Source organism: Lutjanus erythropterus, chromosome 18 (assembly GCF_056507025.1).
Source record: "Lutjanus erythropterus isolate fLutEry1 chromosome 18, fLutEry1.hap2, whole genome shotgun sequence".
In the NCBI taxonomy this organism is placed as follows: Eukaryota; Metazoa; Chordata; class Actinopteri; order Lutjaniformes; family Lutjanidae; genus Lutjanus; species Lutjanus erythropterus.
Genome location: NC_139334.1, coordinates 1,744,508 through 1,770,186, shown reverse-complemented (window position 1 = coordinate 1,770,186; position 25,679 = coordinate 1,744,508).

Genomic DNA, 25,679 nt, shown 5'->3' with positions numbered 1-25,679 from the left:
ACAAATATATTTTGAATACTGTCATAAGGGACTAAAGAAACAAGAAAATACTCACATTTCAAGCTTGAATCAAATAATTTGGATGTTTTTCTTTTCAAAAACTGCCTCGATGAACCAATTTTCAATCAATTTAATAGCTGACAACTACTTGATTAATCGGCTAATTGCTGAAGCTCTTATACCCACCCCGTCCGTAGCCTGTTCACCCTGCTGCCATGTGGCAAGAGATACAGAAGTATCCGCTGCCATACCGACATGCAGAGCAGCTTCTTTCCACAGGGTGAGACTCCTCTACTCATCCTCTGCAAAACAAATCTTTTTCTTGGTAGCATAAAGGGGCTACAACTTGAATTTTTTTGTGACAAATAAATTAACCTTGAAATATGAGACTTTAAGAAGATTCAAATTCTGCTATTACACTCTAACCAGAAACGAGTTTGACAGAAACCAATACATCATACATTCACCTCTTGATATAAAGAAAAATAGATGTAATGAACTTTACAACATATCCAGACTGATGTCTATACTTGATAAAAAAAATAAATAAGTAAATAAATAACAGAAGAAGTGAACCGAAGCAGGACAACACGCCCCAGGATCCTGGAATGACTGTGGGGAATGGTAATGTGTGACATCACTCAGGTGTGCAGCGTCCTTGGAGGAGGGATTAATTGTATGAATTTTGATTCTGAGCATACTTTGCGAGGAGGACTGTACCAGATCTATCTGATAGTTGATTAATTGGGGGAGGAAGAGTCTTTGGCTTTCCGCAGCTTCAGCAGAAGGAAGAGTTCTGTTTATCAGAGGTGGGCAGAGCATAAACAACACACCGATATATAATATGTTCTGGGTAGTGCCTGTATGACCTATGGTATGCTCTGTGGACGTTATGTTGATCTCATCTGTAGTGCCCTGCATCATAATGCTAAAAACAAACAAACAAACAAACAAAAATCCCAGTAAGAGTGCAATTAGACCCACTACTGGTCAAACAAGTCAAGTCATTTCTCAGGTCAAGCAAGTCACAAGTCAAGTCATGCGAAATTCTAATGATCACTGTCAGTTTCTGCATTTAAATCAGTTAAAAGACAGTGGTCATTAACTAATATTAATTAATGTACCATTATTGTAAAGTGTTACCATGTATATTTGGCTCTCTTTAAGTTCATGTTAAGTAACAATAAATGTGTGTTCTGAGTTTGTGAGTTTGTGAAATGTGTTATTCACCACCCAATCAAATGAGAATGAGCATTTGTTTCTCTTCTTAAACTCTGGGGGCGTCTGCTCTGATGCCTCGGTGATGTACGCTCTGTCTCCAGCTTTAATCAATTTGTCCAGGCATGTCTGAGCCACCAGAGCCTGAGGACAGTTACAGGATGTTTTGTTTTTCTTCTGTGTTGGGTTGTTGGAACTGAAGTGAGCTGAAGTGAACTGCTGGGCGGATTTGGACTGAGAGAGTTGCTGAAGGTACGTTCTTAACAGACCTTGAGGAAGGGCGAAGGGGGCAGTTTTGTTTGTGTGGTGGTTCTCGGGGCTTATAAAGTGTTTGGGGACCATGGCTCCGGCACATGACCAAACCATGGTTTTGGTTGAACACAGTCACAATCTTGAACGGAACAATTCAATACTAAATAGTTCTCACTGCTTTCATTTTTTTCAGCAAATATCCTCTAACATGTACAACGTGTTTTGAAAGAAAAGCTCTTTTTTTTAGAGCTTTTTGATAATCAAGGGAAAGTGTCAGAAGAGGGTATCTTTTCTGATCACATTTGTGAGTCTAAATATTATTTTGCTCTTTAAAATGAATTCAGTCGCAGTGATTTGAATAAACTATACAATATACACACTTTTTAGTAGGCTACAACACTTGGACTGATTTATCAACCTGACTTCCTTTGTCATCTCAAGGATTTATTACCTGAATCACGATGCGTACTTGAAATTGGCGACTTTCTTCAGGATCCAAACCTGTCTTTGTGTTTGACCAGCAGACTGCTCCCGATCCTGAGTGCTTCATGATTAATGTTAACAGCATGAATGAATACAATGTAATTATAGTTTATCACAGAGTGGCTGTTACTTTTCACTGAGCTCACAGGAAGACCATGACAGCAACCCAAGAAAATAATTGCACAAACCCAACCGGAATTTCTTGCCAACTGCTGTTAATGCACCAGCTCGGTTTGTTCCATTTTGTGTCTCAGAGGCGTTCACTTTCATTCAAGGTTGTGAGTGTTTATACCGAGAGTAAATTATGGATTGCTCATTATACCAACATTGTATGCCTCATAATTGTTTTGAAAGGCCTTCCAAGAGCAGAAACAACTCATTCTGTTCGCTGCTGCTCTTAGTGTGACCACTGAAAACAAGGAGATGTGCCAGGCATGCACAAACACTTTTGGGTGGGTTTTTTTTTTTGATAACGCGGTGAAATGAGGTCAGCGGATTTGATAGAAGTGTCCAGAGTGGGAGTGCACAGCCTCATTTGTCCTTTGATTGTACATATCTCAGACGGGGATCAAAGGTTTACAGGGCTACATTTAGTGCCATTTCATTACTCACCTTATTCAGTGTTTCATGAGAGGATCGACAACAAAATCATCTGTGTCTCTGTTGGATGGTGCTGTCTGTGGCGCCTGTCTCATACCTTACCATTTTAATTCTGAACACAGTTTTCTTTCTTTTCTGGTTCAATAATTAAAGAAAACAAATTGAATTAAAAACACAGAATGCCTCCCTTTGTGGCCAATATTTATCAGCAGAACAGCTTTTAAAAGTTGACCTAGCTCGGGCGGGGTGATGTCTACAGAATTCAAATATTACAATGACCAGAGTGGAACATCACAGTGGACAATGATATCATTGTTGTGTTTAAAAGGGTCTTTGTCTGTGCACCACATGTTCTTAAGTTAGTTGTGTTTAATAAGAAAATGAACAGCAGCAACAGTTTATTTTCATTATTAATTGTGCCATCCATCCATTTATCCACTTATCTGGGTCGGGGGTGACAGAGGCAGCTGGCCAGTAAGTGTGTTTTGGGTCTGCGCCAGGGTCTCAGTCTGATCTCACTCCCAACTCATCTGATACCTGCGAAATGTCACCGACCCTTGATGACTCATGACTGTAAACTCTTCCACGGCTGTTTCAGATGCCCTGGGGCTGTTGACGAAGTATGAGGACAGTAGACAGTCCGTACATGCAGGAGGCGACATGGATGGATGGCTCAAAAAACGTAGGAGACCTGGGTTTCCACGTGAAACCAAAATGTTTTAAGGTACATAACATTAAGACGCAGGACCAACACAGCTCTCATTACGGCTATACCGGTTACACAAAGACTGAATTACTCATAATGATAGTGGCTGGCACCCCATGCAGTACAGATAAGGCATTACACCCAGTAGATTAAAGATGTAACGATCAATTTCCATCAAAGAAAAGCTACAGAAATGTCTCTGTATGCTGTCAATTAAAGATCTTAGAAAGAAGGAATATTGGAGTTGGCCACAATCAAATCCCACCTCTATAATCTGTGCAAGACACCACAAGGGACATGGTCATAAGCTTTCTCCAGGTCCACAAAGGACATGTACTGACATGTACTGAAAGGGAAATGTCCCTTGGGTTGAGTGCTGGTCTACTGTTTCATTACCAGGACAGATATTAGGAATGGGTCATGTTTTTGGAATATTCAAATAGTCATCAAATTATAAAAAAAACAGTGAATGGTTCATGTGTCTATGGTTTTGTCTTCTATAATATATTTTCCCTTGTTTATTTATCTTCTTTTACCAGGGCCTGGAAATAACGTGATACCTAGCAAATGCTTTTCACTGCCACTGAACACTGGGGTCTAAAGGGAAAAGCATGCGTGGACAACAATGCTAGCAACACAATGCAAGCCAATACTGAACACCTGGAATGGGACTTTCAGTGTTGTCTGCACATTCACTACCAACCGTTGGGTACCAAAATGTGGCACCAACATGGCACCAGTTCCCACGCAAACAGTACCTACTGGGCCAAATCACAAAACAGATTAGAGAGATGCCCCCATAGATGGGAAGTTAGATGTAAAACACTGGATGATATGTATCATAATGACTTGACATTTATATCTATGGTAGAGGGACTACTGATGATGATGATGATGACAGCAGCCTTTCCTCAGACTAGAAAATATGACAATATTCTTCAAAAGAGTTGTTGCAGTGTGAAGTTGGAATTTTCATTTGTTATACGTATCAGTTAAGGCACCATTTAGGCACTGGTGCCATTTTTAAAGGTTTTTTTCATGAAACCCAACCTTATTTACTACAACTTGTTATAAATGACAGATTCAAGCTTTCAGCACATAAATCATGTGGTTGCAGCTGCCAGTTACCTGGTTTCACATTTCCATCACAGCACAACCGCAACACAAGCCTTGAAACAAAACAAGAATTTCAGAGCTTGTCTGAACACAAGTTAGAGCAGTACTATCGAACAAGGCTGAATTCTATTCATGACGTGCTCCAGTGACTGCTTCAGCAAAGATGGACCACATCTGCGGTATTTTCAGACGGAGTGTTCACTGAACCATTAGATGCACACACTTGCCACCACTGTGTTGTGTGGAGAAAAGGGAATATCAATCTCCATGGTTACCTTGTGAGGCAGCTGGATTCACAAGATCACAAGATCATCCATCTTGCCAGGCTTCAAGTTATCTGTTTGTGTCTGCACCAAAAGTGGTGCAGCCAATCAACATCCTAGGAGGGACCACTGGCAGCCACACGCCTGGTTTTAGTTGTAGTGTGCATGGAAGCAACTTGTCTCGAATAAACAACAGCAGTTCCTGAAGAAGTTAGTGTAAATACTGTGATAGCATCAGTTATATCAGAACTGGAGAGAATTTCATCCTTGAAAGAAAAGCAAAGAATGGCAGAGAAGGCTTTGGTCAAAGGAAAAGATGTTTGCACTCTCGTCCCGTTGTTAGCCTGTACATGATAGATTATTTATCCATTCACCTGCCAAGTGTTTTCTTAATGTGCCTGCCCTTTTACAAACAGTTTCTAAGGGCGTCCTCATAGACAGTTCTGTGTAACAAACCATCTGGCACGTCAGGTTATATTCGTGGTTGATCCTGTTTTTGCAACTTTTCTGCACAAGACACCTCAAAGAAGTCCAGCGATAGTCACGCAGTGTTTCAGTTCATGCACACTTTGGAGAGGGGAGACACACCTGCAGATGTTAGCAGTGCTCCCAAAATAGTAGCATACGTTGCTTCACAACTGATGAAGTTAAACTTGCAGTGCAGGTAAAGGTGTGCAATTTCCTCTTGAGCAACTTGAGAACATGGAAGGTCTCAGGTGAACCAGATGGAACTGAGCTATTGGCCAAAAAGTCCACCAGCGCAGTCCTGTTTGACGAGAATTATGACATGGAAAACAGCGGATGCAACTACTGAACTAAACCAGTGCTGCCAGGACAAGTGCCAACCCATGCACACCAATCCAATCCCATGGACTGGTGGAAAACCATCGAAAACAAATACCATGGACTGGCAAAATAAGCTTTCATTACTTGTGTGCCCACAACATCTGTACCGTCAGAGAGGGTGTTGGAAGTATGTTGTGTTTAATAAGATATGTTAAAAATTTATTGGTACTATCTATGTGACTTAATTGAGGTTGGCCCATATTTTCCCATTATGTTTGCTCCTACTGAAAGTGGGTTACACCTATTTCTAAGCATGACCAATGGGAAACACCTGCCATATGTACAGATCGAATGTAACAACACCTGATACTGCAGAGTTCTGCAAAATGTCTAAATAGCAGCGCAAAAGTTGTGGGGTACCTGTGCCCCTTTAGCTACTTGTAGGCCACATCAAAAACTTGTGGCGAAAAGTCAGACTCTGAATTCAAGATTTATCGGCATTTTAAAACAGATGATGTTTGTCTCATCATAAAAATATAGTAGTTCAGACAAAGCATTGTCCTCGTAAAAGCCTCATTCTTTGCACACTGCACTGAACCAGAGGATGTACACAAGACCTCATCAGGCAAATAGATTTGGAGCAGTAGTGTTTATTGGTTATGGCCAGTTGTTTGGGGAGCACTCATTCTCTACAAATCTTTACATACAAAAATTAGACAACATACAAATGCAGGTTTCACTAAAGTTTGAACACAGTGGTCTAATCAAGAAATGGGGTCATTGCCTAAACCAACAATCTGCATTCAGATATACTGTATAAGTAGTTCCACATTGTGCCATGTGAGCAGAACTCATTAACATGACCACAAATTAAATAAAGGCTGCGAGGGCTGCGGTGGGAGAAATAAAATGGTCAATTTATATGCAAATCTCAACCTTTTACAGACAAGAGGCACAAATAAAACCCCTTTTCTCACAAATATTTCTGCATTACATGTAATGATGTACACAGTGTAATTTGCTCGCCTGTTTGGGAGAGTCTCCATGTGTACTCATTAGACCGTCTCAAAAATGTCAACCTTTCCCATTTTCAACCCGTGCTGATGTGAAAATCACTGAATGACCTTTCAAAATGATTTAGCAATATTTATGACTGGAGCCAAAACATGCAAAGTAGATCTCTCTCTCTCTCTCTCTCTGTCTGTGATCTTTGGTATTGTAGAAAAAGATTAACATGTTAATAATGCACTGCAACAAAACCAAAGCTGTGCGTGCAGTGGAGTATGAACTGTAAGGTTACAGTGGGGTTAGTTTCACAAATGAACACATAAAAAGGGACAAAAAAAAAAAATTAAAGAGCAAGTGATGAAAATGGAGAAATATCCAAATGTACACTTTTCCTTCCAACATGCAGTATTTAAAAGGTGATTAAACCGAAGGCTGTAGAGTTTTACTGCCCAAAACACACTGTGTTGCTAATTAATAAGAGACAACTATCTGTCTTTATTACTGTAACTGGCGAGGTCTCACCATGCAGCCCTGCAGCACAGCTCCGTCACCAGTGGTTGTGATACAAAGCCACAGCAGAAACAGGTGCGACACAAACCAGCCAACTTACCTTCAACAGGTTAATTATCCTCTGGCTGCACCACTGGAGGATTTTCTTGTGTCTCAATAAGGTTGTGTTGGTGGAGCCAGGTTTGGCCGGTGGACAGCTGCTCTCTTGTGTGCAGCAGCGAAGGAATAATGGCACAAATACAACAATGAGCGGGTCAAACTTGACCAATAAAAGAATCCCAACTAAAACGGCCTCAAAGTTACCTGGAAAAGTGGTTCCCAAACAGGGTACTGGGGACCCCCAGGGGTCCGTGGCACTTTCCCAGGCGACCCATGGAAAGTTTTGAGATTCATTCATAAATTACCATGATATAAAAAGTAATTTATTTTTATTATTAGATTTTTAGCTTTTTTTTTTTTTAATAATTACTTATTTACCAGGTTGCAACTATTTACTTTTATTTACTTTATGTGTCTATCATATCCGAGTCCCATAATTTATAATTTATTCAAGGTAAAAATAAAAATACACATTTTATTTTAAGTATGCACTAAGAGTAAAAACACTGTGGTGTGTGTATGTGTGTCATGGGTTTTCTGTGTTGACATGGTGCAAATATTTTCAATGCATATCTAATCTCTAATACATTTGTCTTGTGTCGTTCTTTCGCATAACTTTTATTATATTTGCACACTAGTTTATTACTGGAAACATAAAAACTATGAAATTATATTGAATTATGTAGTGAGGAAAAAATGTCAAAATATGTTTTTGCTTTTTAAGAATCTAAAATATGAAAGACTCTCACTGTCTTCTGCTTTGCAAAGATTTAATAACATTTAATAAATTTTTGAACGCAAGTGCAGAAGACATATTATTTTTTTGTTTTTTTCTTAAAACTTGTGTCCAGAGCTGTGCCAGAGTCTGCAGAGTTGCTCTTTGTCGTCTTGTCTCTTTTATATACTTTTTCTATACCTTTTAAATTTTTCCTAGTTTTTTTTTTAATCTAAGTAGTAAGTTAAATTATTTGGTCAGTAGATTGATGTGACTTTGCATTTTCTTTCTTGTTTATCTGCTGCTGCAGCTGCTGTTCAGGGTCACCTTCCCTACAGACTTTGTGCTTATATTAAGGATTTATTTTGATCAAACCAGAGTTGGTGATTATTGAAACAGAGGAGAGACAAACCAAGTTGTTTTTTGTGAGTTTGATTTTGTTTCTGTGGAGTTTGAATGAAGCAGAGAATGATGCTTTACAAAGGGAGTCTGGTGAATTTGGCGAGAACAATAAAACAGCTGTTTCTGGTTAAATAAAATTATCTTGATCTTTAAAAAAGGTCTCTCACTGCAGCAATCCTTTCCATAACACTTAATGACAATCTGAGGCTGTTAGTGACAAAAAAAACAAGCGAGCATTACCTGCTCTGTGTGTTCTTTGCTGTTTGTGGTTTGTAAAGTTTACAGCCTGTCATGCTCTTAGATTGCTCTGTGTGCAATGACAAAGCTAAAAAACATGAACTGAAACTGATTCACCAACTACTTGTTTCACCTTCTGTCATCAGTTAACCACCATCACATGTTGTGATCAACACTGGAACAGCCAAGGCAGTCATTTCGACCATTTATGTTTTTTTTGTTTTTTTTTATGTGCAATAAACTCAGACAGCAGTTCAGTTTGAAGTGGATTTATTTTTTTAAAGACAGCAAGTAGAGGGTTATGGGCTGATCCAGGGCTCTCAGGTGAGACAAGGCAGGGCGGCTGAGCAGGGCTGGTGACTGGAAGGAGCAGTGAGTGTGGATCTGAGGCACAGGAAAACAAGACTAAGGCAAAAAGAAAAATCAAAGTAGGAGGAGGAGGAAAAAAAGGCAAAGAAACAGCAAGTAAGCCAGAGTTCAGCACAACAAAAGCAGACTGAACAATCTGGCAGAGACTGGACTGCAGAGCTGGGGTATTTGTACTGCTGGGGTTGATTAGTGGATGGCTTTCAGGTGTGCAGGCAGATTGGCAGGAGTTGATTGGCATAAGGACTGATGAGAGCCACGCCCAGACACACACACACAGAGGGAGGGAGAGAGAGAGAGAGAGAGAGAGAGAGACAGAGAGAGAGAGAGAGAGAGAGAGAGAGAGACAAACAAGGAACCATAAGAAATGCAAGGGAGGGAGGGAAACAGCTGACACATGAGGAATGAGGAAAAACAGAATATGACAACATCTTTGTTTATTTAAAAAACACAAAGCTGCCAGTACCTGACTGTTCCTAAAAGTGTTTGTATTTTCATTTACACAAAAGGCAAAGAAAATGTGTTATCAATTTTTAGCTATTTCAGCCATAAACACTCATATTGATCACCATAAATTGCCACTGTTGTTATATTGCATTATTACTTTTTGCACAGTTGGAGATGCATGCTGGTTGCTTAGCAACTATCATTGTCTCTCTCCCAATAAAACTTAACAAGTGGTTTGGATGTTCAATTTGCCAATGTTAAAATACAAATTAATTAATTAATTAGACTCAGTTAAAAATAGAGTAGGGGAGACCAGGGACGGTGGTACCACTTTTTGTCCACGTACCTAAAACTCACTTAATATTCATGTTAAACCTCTCAAATACTGAAAATGACGGTTTCCAGCTATTTTTGGTTTTATTTTGGTATTTGTTTCCAGTCGTTTCCCATGGGCTATGATTTTTTTTTTTTAATTTATTTATTTGTTTTATTTGACTTTCAAATGAGCCTGGCTTTTCCTGTGCTTTTCTTTTATGGTTATTATCCAACAGAAAAATACTGCCATGAATGTTTACAGTTTTCTGCTGGCATGCATTTTCATTAAATAATATAAATAAGTTTAATAAAATGTTCATTTACATACTTTAGTTGTCATGAAATTCTGGCATTTCTCATGTTGATAAGTGCACCAGCTATTATAAAAGTATATTTTTGAGTCCCCTTATTTATAATTCCTCACTGAAATATTCTCTGTGTGCATCTTTTTAAGCTTCTATCTGTTTTATTCTGTTATTATAACACACACTGACTGTCAAAGGAGAGTTTCCTGGTAATGATTAGAAGCTTCAACTATCAGGGTGCAGCCCTAATACTCTAAGAGGCTGCAGGCTCTTACTGACTCCAACTTAAATAGAACATATGAACAAATCTTTAACAATGAAACGTTAAACGGACCTGACCACACATTCTACATAATCGCTGACTGAATCAGTAGCTCTTTAAACATTTAGTGCAAGCCAGCTCCAAATAAATGTATAATCCCCTCAGATCCTTACCTGGAGACTCGAGTAAAGCCCTGGACCCTGGTAATCCTGTTTCCCTTTCCCTCTTTTCCACCCTCACCACCCACCTTTCAGGGCTATTTGTATTATATTGTACTCCTGTCACACTTAACATGCTTGACGGTCTGTAGCAGACATGGATTCTGCATGTCTTTGGGCTTTTTTCTTTTAGCTATTACCTCAATTTCAATGTTTTTATTGACTTTTTTGTGGTGATTGACCCTCTGCAAGCAGGATTTGCCAGAGAAAAGAAAATGAGTATGTAAATGATCATATATAGAATGCAATGGACATTCTTAACCAGAGGGCACAGGGGAAATTACATGATTACAATGGTCATACTGTATGGAAATGTAGTATAATATAAAAATTGCTTTCCTGTTTGCTCTAAAGACTGCAATTAAACACTCACAACACTGATGTTTTTCTCAGCTCATCAAGCATGTTACGCCTGAGTTCTTGTGATTCAGCAACATAGAGGAAATATGATAAATCTTGTTGATTTTTGTGTTTTGTAACGAGCTGAAATGATGCTCTTACATTATACAAAGCCTGCAGAGGAGTGGGTCATTTGTTATACCACAAAAACTGCATGGGGAAAAATGTCAAGTGGTAAGAAAATAAAGAACCCAACCGGCTGCCAAAGATGTCACACATCAGAGCTTTCACATTCACAATGGAAGCGATGGTGTAAAATGCTTTCCGTCCATTATACTTGTCTGCTTTCCCCCCCCCAGAGCACAGCAGCCCCCTGGGAAATTCGCTCAAAGACAACGTGGGGGGACAGCGCCCGCCGCTCCTCCTAAAGCGGATCCTTTTGCTGGCGCGGACACTGAATTCAGATCCAAAGCATCTCTACAGGCCTGCACAGCCTAATGGATATCCTATGGTTTTTAACAAGCACGGAAAAGAAGCGCGGAGGGAAGGTACGCCGGAACCGAGAGCCTGTCCTCCTTGAACAGCCCTCGAAAGAAAAATCACAGGAACTTATTCAGATGCACTGGGTGGTAACGCTTTGTGTTTGATCCATTGTTCTTGGCATTTCTGCAGACCCCTTCCTGCAACTTTAAAAGTACATTCAATAGCAGAAGATAGAAGACTTGCTCAGACTTTGACTTTCTTCAAAACCAAGGTAAAAACTTTTCTCTTCTTCACTGCTTAAGACTAAAACTTCAGCATCCACTCTCCACTTATACCTTGACTTACCATGTATTTGTATTTCTGGGTTTATCTTTTTTAATTACTCTCTCCTATTCATTTGCATTGAATGTTTTATGCTGTTTCTCCTAGTTGATATTTTAATGCATTAAATGAAGCACTTTGAATAGCCTCTGTTTATGAAAGGTGCTACATAATTAAATTGCCATACACTCATTTATTGAAAGTCAGATTATGTAAATAAAGTGTCTCGCTAATAATGTTACATAACACTGTGCAGCAGCAGCTGAACGTAGCATAGCCTCATGCTACATCATATATCCCATAGTCCCTCTCAGTTATACAGTGTACTTTATTTTTTAAAGATGCAATCCATAACCCATCAAAGGAGAGTAAAAATCCTGTTTGCACAATTTATTAGCATGATGTTTCGTGCTATCTGTTCTTCTGTAACTCAAACAAAAGGTTACAGGCTAATTCTGGACAACAGCATCACTTATTCTGATGGTGATAAAGCTCCATTTATATCATTAAACACTTTTATTTTCATTTACGACCCCATTGACAGTCTCCACGATATTGAGAGACTTACAAAAGACAGATTGAAGACACAAAACTGTCAAAATATGTGCAGTACAGGCTGAGACATCCTGACTTTTAATAGCTGCATTTTAGTAATTTGTTAAAAACCAAAAATACCAATGTACTTTGTGCATGCAAGTATTTTGGAAAGAGACTTTGCAATCTGTGTATGTCTATGTGTTTTTTACATTGGTTGGTTTTGTTTGTATATTACTGATTAATATTATTAAATATTACTGCCAACATTTCTCACCTTCTTCGTCTTTCAGATGCCTCTGTTAGGGGCCGCCACAGCGTACCATCTATTTTCTGACAGCCCTGTCCAAACCAGTATGGATCCACAAATAGAGGCAAAGTCACGTCTTCCACTCTGCCCCACGGGACATACCTTCAGAAAAAATATGACTGGTATATGACAAGAGTCAAGTTAGTTTTTGATTTTGAATTGCGCCACAAATTACACATATGTTGTTGTTGAAAACATAATTTTACAAAACAAGTAAATCACAATTTCTGGTAGGTTTCTTGTAGTTTAGTTTAATTTTATGTAAAACCACTCAGTGAACTAGATGTCTCGTCTCATACAATAAGTACAATAAGACAATTAGTGTCATCGATGAGTAGATGGGGTTAGGGTTAGACAGTGGTGTATTGGTCCTGATGCTGTATAGTCCAGGCAGGTACACTGTGTTCACTCTAAATGAAGCAATGCCTCGGTCAAAAGTCTGAATGCTACCTTGAGTTTAATTTCAGGCTGCTGCTGTGTCACACTGTGTAATTTAAAATGAAGGAAAAGTCCATGCGTCTGATATTTCTGGCAGGCATTTGTGTATTTTTAAATTCAAAGATATATATGTGAGTGAGCATGTGTATATGTTCCTTCTTTGTCTATGATGTCTTGCGACAGCACCATCAGGAGACATGACAGAAACAACACAGTCTTGACAACAACCATGAAGGTGGGGTCTCCCTCATTAGTGTGCATTTGGTGGCGCGTGGTGAGCTCAGTGCAGAGCACGGGATGACCCATATTCCCGCCCTGTTATCTCTGATTGCTGCACTGTGGCAGAGGCTTGATTAAGTGTTTTCAGCCACCGTGCCGCGCTTGAAGTGTGGTGGGAAAAGTGAAGGCTAACATTTGACTTTCAAATGAGCCTGGCAGAGCTAAACTTGGAAGCCACATATAGGAGGACTATTCTTGAACATTGGAAACAGAAGAGATAGAGAGGTTGAAAGGTAGCGACGAAGATGTGAAACAAGAGAGCAACTACGAGCGAGAGCCGCGTCCCGTCTCAACAAACCTTCATGTAGTGAGTAAACACACAAGTGCCAGTGTTGCTCGGTGAAATAAAGTTGTCGCAGGAAGAAGGATGCGGGCGCTGAAGCTGTTTTAATCTAATGTGTGTCATGCAGCTTTCTGCCAAGGCACTGTGCTATTTGTGGTCACTGTGGAGGGGAAGAGTTAATTATTGTGCATAAAAGTGTGTCAGCATTCAGCATGTCACAGTCAAAAAGACAGTGAGGGGCGAGCGTCGGCTGGACCGCGTTTTAAGTCGCTGGGAATAAAAGAGCTCACATGTCAAATGTCAGACTGAAGCATTGTCAAGTGTTCTCCCACTCAGTTTGGTTTCAGTAAGTGACAAATTACCTTGAGTGTTGGCACACCCTGAGAACCTGTAATGAGTGAGAGCTTATCAACAGGCAATCACCAGATCCTATTTTAAAACACTGAGGGGAAATGAATATTCATACAGCGTGGTTGATTAATGTGTCACACTGTTAAATGAAAACTTTTGGTAAGGATGTCAAGTGCAGTGTGCATGAGGTTATTAGAAGCAAAGCTAAGAGTGCTACATACACCACAACAACAACCAGATAAATACGTACTTTATTGCTTATCATTTTTATCTAATATCTTCTATATAAAGGTCTAGCATCTAGTCCAGCATCTGTGATGGTATGTGGGTGTGTTAGTGCCCATGACAATATGGCTCATTGCCACATCTGTGAAGGTACGTACAGGTTTTGGAGCAACATATGCTGCCATCCAGACAACATAGTTTTCAGGGCTGCCCCTGCTTATTTCAACAAGACAATGCCAAGACAAATTCTGCACGTGTTACACCAGCGTGACTCTGTAGTAAAAGAGTTTGGGTATTAGACTGGTGCATTATGAAGCACAAAATATGACAATGGACTGTTGAGCACCTGAAATCGTGTATGAAGCAAGAATGGGAAAGAACTTTACTTTCAAAACTTCAACAATTTGTGTCCTCAATTTCCCAACGCTTACTGAGAGAAAACTTCACGCATCACAGCGGTAAACATGCCTGTCTTAACTTTTTTGGAATGTTTTGCAAGCACCACATACAGAACAGGTGGACAAAAAACAAAGTTCATCAGTTTGTACATTAAATATCTTGTCTTTGTACTGTTTTCAACTAAATACAAGCGGACAAGAATTTGCAGTCCATTTTTATTTGCGTTTTATGCAGCACACCACCTTTTTTGACTTGTAGTTCTAATAACTTACAAGGGAACATTTGCTCAAGTTCCATTTTAGAGTCTGTCCTTCAACATTTCTTTCTTGAAACAGCGAAAATGGACTTTTCAGGCTCATTAATAGAACTAAAGACATGATATTCTGGCATGTGCAGCAGGTGGCAAGAAGACAGCTGAGCAGCTGAACAAATCAGCAGTGACTTTACATTCTAACAGAGGATTCAACACAGCATTTATATATTTGCAACATCCAGTGCAAACTTTGAGGTAAAATGCACATCAGAAAGTCAGGATGTGGAGGTCAGTATGGGGAAAGAGTTTGTCCAGTGTCAACAGTTTTTGCACTTTGTCACTATCCAGCATAAACATACTTGTAGTTGAGATGCATTAATATTGTAGAAAGAATAGATTATTCACACTGTGTACCAATGACTGTATAATTGTACAATGATAAACTTCCTACAGGCTCTGACAGGCCTTTGAATGAACAATGAGTCACAGAGCTGAAATAAACCAGTTATACAACTTGTGTTTAGATAACTCATTAATTTTAATACAAAGAAAAACCAGAGAATGATCACTGATTTCCGAAGATGCTCCCCTCTGTCCCCTGTAATTACAGCTGACATAGCCATCTAAAGTTTACAGGAGTGTCAAAAACTGGCTCAAAGAATGTCACAAGAATCCACATGAGAGTTTTACATAAAACCAAGAATAATTTATCAAATTAAGGCACAAATAAAAAAAAAAAAAACACAAATCAGAAAACGAACCAACAGGCAACACAGCAAGGTGGATGCCAGCTGTGGGAAGGGAGAGGCAGAGTGAACACAGGGTCCAGCTTTTAAGTTCAGAGATCCAGGTGAGCTCAATCAGCTGACTAGCCTCCCATATCAGGCAATTTACTGATGAGGTTGCCACAGCAACTTCCAAGACAGTGGGAGGGGTGTCACGCACCCACCTCTGAAGATCAAGGTTCCACCTTGACATCTAAGGGTGTTGTTTTCACACCTGCCTTTTTTGGTCTGGACTTTTGGACTTTTCAGTCCGATCCAGACCAAAATTACAGGTGTCAAACCTCCCCTTGACAACGGTCTGGACTAAAAAGCCAGACTCTGATCCTGTGGAAAGAGATGTCTTGGTCTGGATCAAACTGGACCATGGCTTGGTTTGTTTCTAGTGTGAAAACAGTTTTTGGATGTTTTCGGATTTTCTGAGTAATTACAGGAAATTACAAGAGGATATCACCAGAGCCAAAAGACGGTAAAACAACATATCAAAAAAAAAAAAAAAAAAAAAAAAAGAGGCATGGGAGTACATGGGGACAGGAGGAGACCAGATGTTTAACCGACACCTCGTCTGACAATTTCATAAAGAGTCAACAGAGCAAGAGTAAACACACCAACATCAGATGCACACCTGTTGACAAAACAATCAATGTCAAAGATAGGGACACAAAACCTACGTAGGTGAAGATGTCAAGACATAGGCATAACATGTAAAGTTCTTTAATAAAACTAATCAGACCAAAAACGAACCTTGGTTCAGACCTTGGTCTGGAATTTTAGGTGTGAAAGCATCCTGAAACACAAAATAAGATAAATACCAAGACAAAATATAAGACAACAAACCTATATGCAAAGAACATTTCCAATTTCAAACTGCATTTCCAAAGATTCCCAATTACACTGGAATGGCTACCACAAACATGCTCCCAAATAATCAGTAACATGAACCTTTAACCCCAAACATCCCCCTTAACAGATCCAATCCCCACCCAGCAACCCTGGATCCTGAGGGGCAATTTAAGGGCGAGAAACCACAATAAAGAGAGGCAAGTGAATTGCAGCCGCATGACCGAAATGTTTGCACATTGATTAATGTCCACAAGAGGGTAAAACAGAACCCACCTCAAGAAGCAGATGCCTTGCATGAATACAGAACAGCGAGGAGTGTGGTCAGCAGGACACAAGGCTCAAATCAAAATATTGATCTCAAAAATGAGCATCAAAGCTCAACACAAGCATCGAACACTCCATCTCCACAAAATCACAGTTAGCAAACACAAAACTGGAATTAACTTAAGCACTAAACCAGAGACGCACCCAAAGACTTCCCTACAAAAAAGGCTCATAACCCAAACAAGTTGTCCCAAGACGCACAGCAAAGAGGAATCAACACAACACCAAGCAACGCATGAGCTTTAGCAATTATTTTACCAAAGCTAGCATGCAAACTACCAAGTACAAACAATAACAAAATGTGTTTACCAGTTCTTCATTATTCTAGCTCCTTAAATCCTACCACCTGCCAAGCTATTTTAAGGTGTGCCAGGCACACAGTGGATAATCCCATACAACAGTGAGACTATACAAAGGTCGCTGATTTTACAATTGTAGCCATGCAAGGAAGCTACAAACCCAGAGAACAAATACTTGTGCATGTACTGACACATGTGCAAAGGTGAAAACACCACCACCACATAGGCCAAGCTCCCTACTCCTAACTAATTCTACTTTCTAACCAGCTCAACCTTAGTCCTCTGACACATCACTGTGGGGCATACTTATGTGCACTAATTCCACCATGACCAAAAGGCAACCAGGGAGCTGGCAACCCTCCAGAAACCAGGGAAATCCAATAAATACAACAATCTGGTTGGCCCCCTATTGAGATCAACCACTTCAGCCTACAAAGCCACATGGCTCTCACAAACTGAGATGTGGCTGTATGGTCACCAATTACATGAACCAGTACTTGAAGTTACAAAGAAATGGGTTTGCAAACTAAACAAATTGGGGACTAATGCTGTTCCCTTCAAACAACCACCAAACACGAACTGCCCAGGAAAACGGACTAAAAGAGACATCACATCCTGAGTCCCATGCAGCATCCAGCTGCTTCACAAGCTCTGATCACATGGTCTGAATTTGACACTGTCTTGAATTTGCATTTGATGTCCTTAATCAGTGACTGATTTCCCCAACTGTTTGTCTTTCAGATGTTTTTATGATGCTTATGTTTTATGTTAGATTATGTGCATGTTGTTGACGCTCTTTGTGCAAAGCAAACTGAATAATTAAACCAGTCTAAGGGCTCTAGGTTTCCACATGTGTTTGAAGGACCACACTGCTTATAAATTAATCCTCAAATCCACAACTAACCCGCCTGCATGCATCCCTGAATAACTTGGAATAAAGTAATAAATAAATAGATTATTACAATTAATAGCACATTCTCAATATGTGGCTGTTAATATTGTAGTAACACCACCAGAGATGGCTAACGCTTGTCATCAGACAGAAAAATTCATTCTCATTTGGCCATCTGCCCTAATATTGTGCAGCTGATATTATTACCCTACATTATTGCCACAGATTGTTGTGCTCAGTGTCTTTTCTCTCTGACTCATAAGTCATGTGATCAGGCATTTGAGAGGTGTTTAATGTGCATGCTGCTACTACGAAAATTTACAACGAGAACACATTTTGCTTGTCACATCTGAGCAATGGAGGAAATAATTGGACGAAGGAAGCGGCGCAGGGAGAGAATCTTCTCTCCTATATCCAAATGACCCAAGAAGAATGCAGGCAGAAACCGCATCCCTCCTGGGACACAGTTAATCAGGTGAGCTGGCCTGTGGCTCCTGATATTGAGAGTAATCCTCCAGGTACACATTAATTGTACTGGTCATATGCAGACAGGCTATTAGGCTCTATGTAGCCTGAAAACATCTGAACAAAAAAAAAAACCAAAAAGACTGAGCTGTAAGTGTTTGTAAAGCAGCTGTAATACTAACAATCCACCTTCTGCTGACATACACTCTTGGCTGCTCTGCAGATTCAAAGGTTACCTGTGAGCTACTGATGTGCTAAAAATAACTGTTTTCTTCTGACTGTGTAGTCTGCCATACCTGCTGTCAGACATACATAAGAGGTACGGCGGCTGACAACGAACCTGAAAGCAGCAACAAAGGGATACAAAATTTGCAGTGAAAACAATAAAGTACAGAAGAATATTATGGTCAGGCATGAAGAAAACTAATTTAGATCAAATCAAATCAATCATTGCTTGTCTTAATTCTCAACATTGCAACAATTTTAAAAAATCTTCTAACTTATGCATACGTATGCCTGGCAGCTGACTTTATTCTTGAAATTCTGATTTTATTCTCATTATTATTAGTATCATCATGATCCCCTCCAGGCTGAAGTGATAATGCAGTCACTTGCATGTGTGTGTGTGATCAATGGACCCGAACTTGTCTACAGATAATCTCAAATACTACTGGGTCAAGCAGCCTAATATTGTTTAGAACATTCAAGACCGTATATTAAAGGACCACAGTGACTCCAAATTCTTTTTTTTAAGGCTCCACGCAAATAACATCCATGTCTTGAGGCGTTATGTTTTCAAGTCGTCCCATTCTTGTGGACCTGGTATCTCACCTTGAAGGAATTTCTTCAAACTTGGAGCAAAAGTCCACTTGGACTCAGGGATGAACTGACTAGATTTTGGTGGTCAAACGTCAAGGTCATGATGACCTCACTAAACATATTTTGGCTATAACTCAAGAATTTGCGCTAATTTTAACAAATGTCTAATAGGATAAAATGGTGAGGTAATGGCATTTTATATCCAAAATATCAAAGCGCATGATGTCGCTGTGACATCATAATGTTTGGCTCTCAGTTTCTCATTGGAAATTATTCACTGGCATGATACAAGCATTGTTCCATATTAAATTTGTTCACAGTCTTCACTACAGACATTATATGAGTCTGGACAGACATGGATGTAAGCTAATGTAAACACATTATATTTTCTGTATTTTGACTGCCCTGTTTTATTCGACCATTGATGGCTGACAGCTGCTGGGGTGGCAAATGATGAGGAACTGCCAAATTCCTCTTTCAGCTCCAGGCAACGAACACGATGGTCATGCTAATGTTGGTGGAACTTTGCAAATCTCTGCTGCTTGCATCTGGCAGTTGTGGTAATATTGCAGTAGGTGCTTCACCATGTGCTGCCTGGCGGGGATCTGGACTTTACTGACTGGCCTCTTCTAGTTTTGGCTTTATTCTCAACATTTCAACTGTATTTTCAACATTTTGACTCTGTTCTCGATAGACTGACTTCATTTTTAAAACGCAAAAATATAAAAAAGAAACCTTCCTCCTCTTTTTTTTTCTAATGCCTGCCACTAATACTGAAAGTTTGATTCTTTTTTCAGTTCGTAACATTTTGATTTCATTCTGGAAATGACAAAATCCTCCTGGCAATTTTGTCCCTCTTATACCTGGTCCTAATAGTCTTCCCTATCAAAGTGATCACACCTCAAAGCACATACATTTATATTCACCACCCGGTTGCAAATTTTGCATTTTGTCTAGCCATCAAGTACGCTTATAATTTGCCACTTCAGCTGCAGACCCAAACTGAATCATTCTAAGTTCAAAATATGATCAGACACACTCCTCATAAAGCGCTGTTGGAGCTTGAAAACACAAAGACAAAATAAGTGGATGTTCACAGTGGTGTCAAGATAACTAAACACATTTGTACATGTTGTAATACATGTTGACTACACTGAGACTGTGGTGCTCCCCTGTGACTGTGCTCTACATTTAGAGCTTCAGGGATGTTGTGCCGGTAAACACACACTCTGCATGCAGCAGCACTGCAGTGTGAAAAATGTCCAAAACGTCCTGAACAATATTTACCAGCTCTGTTTGACTGAATGTTCTCCATTAACTTTACTTTGATGTGTAAGATTCTCTTCAGTATTCTGCTCCTTCATTCATGCATTTATGAATTGACAGATTCATTTTTCATCCAACCAGCAGCATGTATATTGTCAACATTTTTACTTTAGTCTCAACATTTTGACTTTAATTTCCAAATGCAAAGACCCTAACCCTTCCTCTGATTTATATTTTCTTATGCCTGGTATTAGTACTGAAAAAATCAATTTGGCTCTTGACATTTAAACTTTACTGTCAACATTAACTTAATTCTCAACCTAGTTAATCTATGCCTATCTATTCTTTTATTTTTAAAATGCAAAAATACAAAGAAGTCCTCATTATTTTGAATTTACTTGCAATATTTTGACTATTCTTTGACATTTCAACTTTATGTTCAACATTTTTACTTTATTTTTGACATTACAATGTACTTTTGTACTTTTCAGCTTTATTTTCAACATTTCAACTTTGTTCTCAACATTTCGACTTTATTTTGTGAATGCAAAATAAATTTAAAAATCTTGTCCCTCTCAGTTTTTTATCCCCTCATGCCTGGTTCTGATCATCACACCTCAAAGAACACACAGTTACTCACTATATTTTCAAAAGGCAAAAATACAAATATTCATATTTTTGACTTTATATTCAATATATCAACATTATTCTCAACATTCTTACTTTATTTTCTACATTTCAACATTATTTAGACAATTTTTTCAACATTTTAATTTATTCTCAACATTTCAACTTGATTCCCAACATTTTGACTTTGTTGTTTACATTTCATCCTAATTCTCGACCTGACAATTTGACTTTATTTTCAAAGTGCAAAAATAAAAAAAAAGTCTTCAACATTTTGACTTTATTTGTGACATTTTTACTTTACTTGTAACATTTTTACTTTATTGTTGAAGTTTTTACTTTATATTTGACATTTTGACTTTATTTTCAACGGTCCAACTTTACTTTTGTAGTTTTAGGCTTTTTTTTTGACATTGTGACTTTTTTCTCAACATTTTGGCTTTACTCTTGACATTTTGACTTTAGTCTCGATATTCCGACTTTATTATCAACATTTTGAATTCATTCTCAGCATGTATTCTATGAATCCAAAATAAATTTAAAAGTCTTGCTCCTCTCAGTATTTTATCCCCTCATGCCTGGCTGTAATAGTCTTGCGTAGCAAAGTGATCACACCTCAAAGCAGACACATTAAGTCACCACCTGGTTGGCCCTCAATATTTTTGCATAATCTGAACATTAGGCGCATTTGTAATTTGCCCCTTCAGGTGCAGATCCAAACTGGGTCGCTGGATCAGACCTAGCGCTCTCGGAGCTTTCACATCACAACTGACCACAAAGACAAACTAAGTAGATGTTCACAGTGGTGTCAAGATAACTAAACACATTTGTACATGTTATGATACATGACTACACTGAGACTGTGGTGCTCCCCTGTGACTGCGCTCTACATTTAGGGCTGGTAAACACACACTCTGCCTACAGCAGCACCGCAGTGTGAAAAAGGTTCAAAAAGTCCTGAAAAATATTCACCAGCTCTGTCTGAATGAGTGTTTTCCGCTAACCTTACACTGATGTGTACGATTCTTTTCGCTATTCTGCTCCTTTGTTCATGAATTTATAAACTGACAGATTCGTTTTTCATCCAGCATGTGGCCTATAATGTTCTGACCTGACAAATGTAAATTATTTGCAGCTTTTTCCAAGATTCAAATGAAAACAGCTTTCAGTCATCTGTGCCTGATGAGTTACTGCAGAACCACGCAGGGGCACGACTCACATTACAAACACTGGAGGTCTTGCGGTGTATTTAATACAGTGCTACCTCATCCCGTTTGAGACCTCATAGAAACTTAATTCTCTGTTTTGAATTTCACCGGAAATATGAAACACACTCCAGGATAAATATATTTCCCCCTATTCATCAGAAGGAGAATATAAAATGCTGTTTTCCACACGGTGAAAATTGGGCTCTTAAACCTGATATCTGAAGCTTCTGACCCTCATCACTGCACCTGTTAGACAAGCTCTTAAACCTGAGTCATTACACCAGTTCGCCACGTCAGATGAACTCGGCCCGGGGAGGTGATTTGGCGCTCGCGCGCAGGCCCCCAAAGTGATGTGACTGAGGCACTAGAGATGGAGAGCGCACTCAAATCACCAACCGGCATCCCAGTCAGAAAAGGGGCCAATTTCCTTCCAAGAGTGCTTGGCTCCTCTGTCAAGGTTCACGCATGGAGATGAGACAACTCCAGGACTGCCTGAAGATCTCTGATGAGCCGGGGTGCGAGGATGAGGAAAACAGTAAACAATACTGGAGGCGAAATGTTCCAGGTCCTTGGCACAGTAAGTGGTTGTCAAGGCAACACCCAATGAAATTCAAGAGGAACCAGCAGCAGCTCTGACACGGTCCGTTTTGCTTCATCTCAGATTGATGCATACAGCTTGTGTTCATATGGCTCTTGTATTTTTGGAATTCACCAAAAATCAGCTACGAGTACCCATTCATGAAAAAATATATATATCCACATTAAATCAGAATGAGGTCATGGCAATAAAGTGCACACAATATGATCGGTCTTATTAAGAGAGAAATAATGAGTCTTAAGTGTGGATTTAAATGTCACAGTAGGGCCAGTCTTATTAATCATAGAGCAGAGTTTATTCCACAGATAAGAAGTACTTCATGACACTGCTCTGCTGCTCTCTAATTGCTTCTTGAATGTTGAAATAATCAGATAAATGCTTCACTGTGAGAGCAGGGAGTGCATCAGTCTTGCAAAAAGGTCTGATCTAGTTAATATTCTGGTACAGGCATTGTTTAGAGTTCATGAGCCAGAATTCAGAGTTAGTTCAGGAAGGAAGAAATGGATGCTAAATTTTAAGATCTTTGATTCAGTTTGGTATTTAAAGGAGGAATATGTAGCCACACACATGCGTGCAGCAGCCCAAATAGCAAGTTGGAGTTATAGACGATATAGTGAACTGGTTTAAATTCTATTTAATATACACTGCCTGGCCAAATAAAAAGTTACCACCGAGATTTAACTAGTAGTAAACAGCTAAGAGCCTTCCATTAGATAATTAATGCAGTGATTAATATGTTTCAGCTGACAACAAGTTATTGAACTCTAACTGATGCAGTGAGCAGCTTCTCATTTCTTAAACAACCATGTCAGAAGACAGATCCTGTGGTCGTGGAAAAGATGTTCCTCTGTTTCAGAAGGGTCAAATTATTTTCCTTCATCAAGCAAAGAAAACAACTCAAGAAATTGATGAAGCTACTAAAACTGGTTTAAGAACTGTCCAAAGCATTATTAATACCTGGAAGGACATTATTCAAAGATGAAATGTGGTTGGAAAAAAATCTTGAACGATTGTGATCAGAGATCACTTAAACATTTGGTGAAATCAAATTGTAAAAAAATCAACAGTAGAAGTCCTGGCTATGTTTAATTGTAAGTAAGAGCATTTCCACATATGCAGTGTGAAGAGAACTCAACGGATTGGGAGTAAACAGCTGTGTAGCCTTCAGAAAACCACTTATCATTGAGGCTAATCAGAAAAAAAGGCTTCAGTTTGTTAGGCAGCATAAAGATTTGACTCTGGAGTGATGGAAAAAGGTCATGTTGTCTGATAAGTCCAGATTTACCCTGTTCCAGAGTGATGGGAGCATCAAGGTAAGAAGACACGCAGATGAAGTGATGCTCCCATCATGCATAGTGCCTACTGTACAAGCCTGCTGGGGCAGTGTTATGATCTGCTTCAGTTGCTCAGGTCGAGGTTCAACAACATTATGTGCCCAAAAAATGATGTCAGCTCACTGCCTGAATATACTGAATGAACAGGTTTTTACATCAGTGGATTTTTTTCTTCCCTGATGACACGGACATATTCCAAGATGACAATGTCAGAATTTATCGGAGTCAAATAGTGAAAGAGAGGTTCAGGGAGCATGAGACATCATTTTCACACATGGATTGTCCACCACAGAGTCCAGACCTGAACCCCATTCAGAATGTTTGGGATGTGCTGGAGAAGACTTTACGCAGCGGTCCAACTCTCCCATCATCAATACAAGATCTTGACGAAAAATTAATGCAGCTCTGGACACAAATAAATGTTGTGACAATGCATAAGGTTATCGAAACTATGCCTTCCCCCCGTGTCCTCCTCCCCAGAGTTGGGGAAGCTTGGGCAGGCTGCAGGAACACTGTAACAACACTGTAAGTTGATCAGCTGTTTATAACTGTCAGTTGTCTGTCAATGTAAAGTTCCGCCTGTTATCCTGAGAAAAAGCCCACTGCTCTGAAAATTCACACTCAGTGGCTGCCTGTCTCACTGCCCACCAAACTCCATTAACATTTTTCTCAGTTTAACTGTTATGAATATCTACTCCTTCTATAACATTATTAATGATTTCTTACAATTCATAAACAGACACTTACTCATTCAGCGAACATTTGACATTAATTTAAACTCTAATTAACGTGAAACTGGCTAACTAGAACAGTTATTCCAGCCTCGAATAGAAACTTCAGAGGGCCTGCTGCAGCCTTGATGTCAGTGCAGTGAGTATCGAAACTTAACATTTTTCCTTGATCTCTGATAACATGTCATTGTCATTTTATGATTTATTACAGTAAATATATTACAGATTTCTCCTTTAATGGCTCAATACATTTTTCATAGTTTCAGGATTCATACCTCTAGATTGTGGGAGGGTGGAGGACAAGCCATTTCTTTTATTAAGTTAGAATGTAAATAAACTTGCAAGGCAAGTCAAGGCAAGTTTATTTATACAGCACATTTTAAACATAAAGGCAACTCAAAGTGCTTTACAGAGTTCACAGGCACAAACCTGAAAAACACAAGGATTTTGGCTGCCTTTTTTTCTTTTCTGAACTGCTTTAGACCTGGAAAAATGCTTTTTAGAGGGGAACTCCACTCCACTTATCCATTCCATTTCAAGAAAAAAACATGCAAATAAAAAAAAACAAAAAAAAAAACATAAAACACAATGAAGAGCAAACTGATGGCTTCAAACCTTTGTGGCTTGTGACCCCTTTCAAAAGCACAAAAGCAGTTTCTGGTTGGGTCCTCATCTGATGTCTGATGAGTTGCGAGCAGTTTAGTGTGATTTCTCCTCCAATTTAGGGAAAAGTTCAAAAACTGTGAAGCATAAACATTCAATTTAATTGCATTAAAATTTCCTTGGTCGGTGTGAATTGACGTGAAGACGCAAGTTGGAATATTTTCAACTTTTCAGCCTCAAATTTGTCGGTATCATTTATCTTTCTGAATCTGTTTCAGAGAAAAGAAGGAAAAGGAGAGAGGCTGGAGGAAAATACTAAAAAGTGCCAGAGTTTCTGCTGAGTTTTGAGTTCAGTCAGAGGCTGA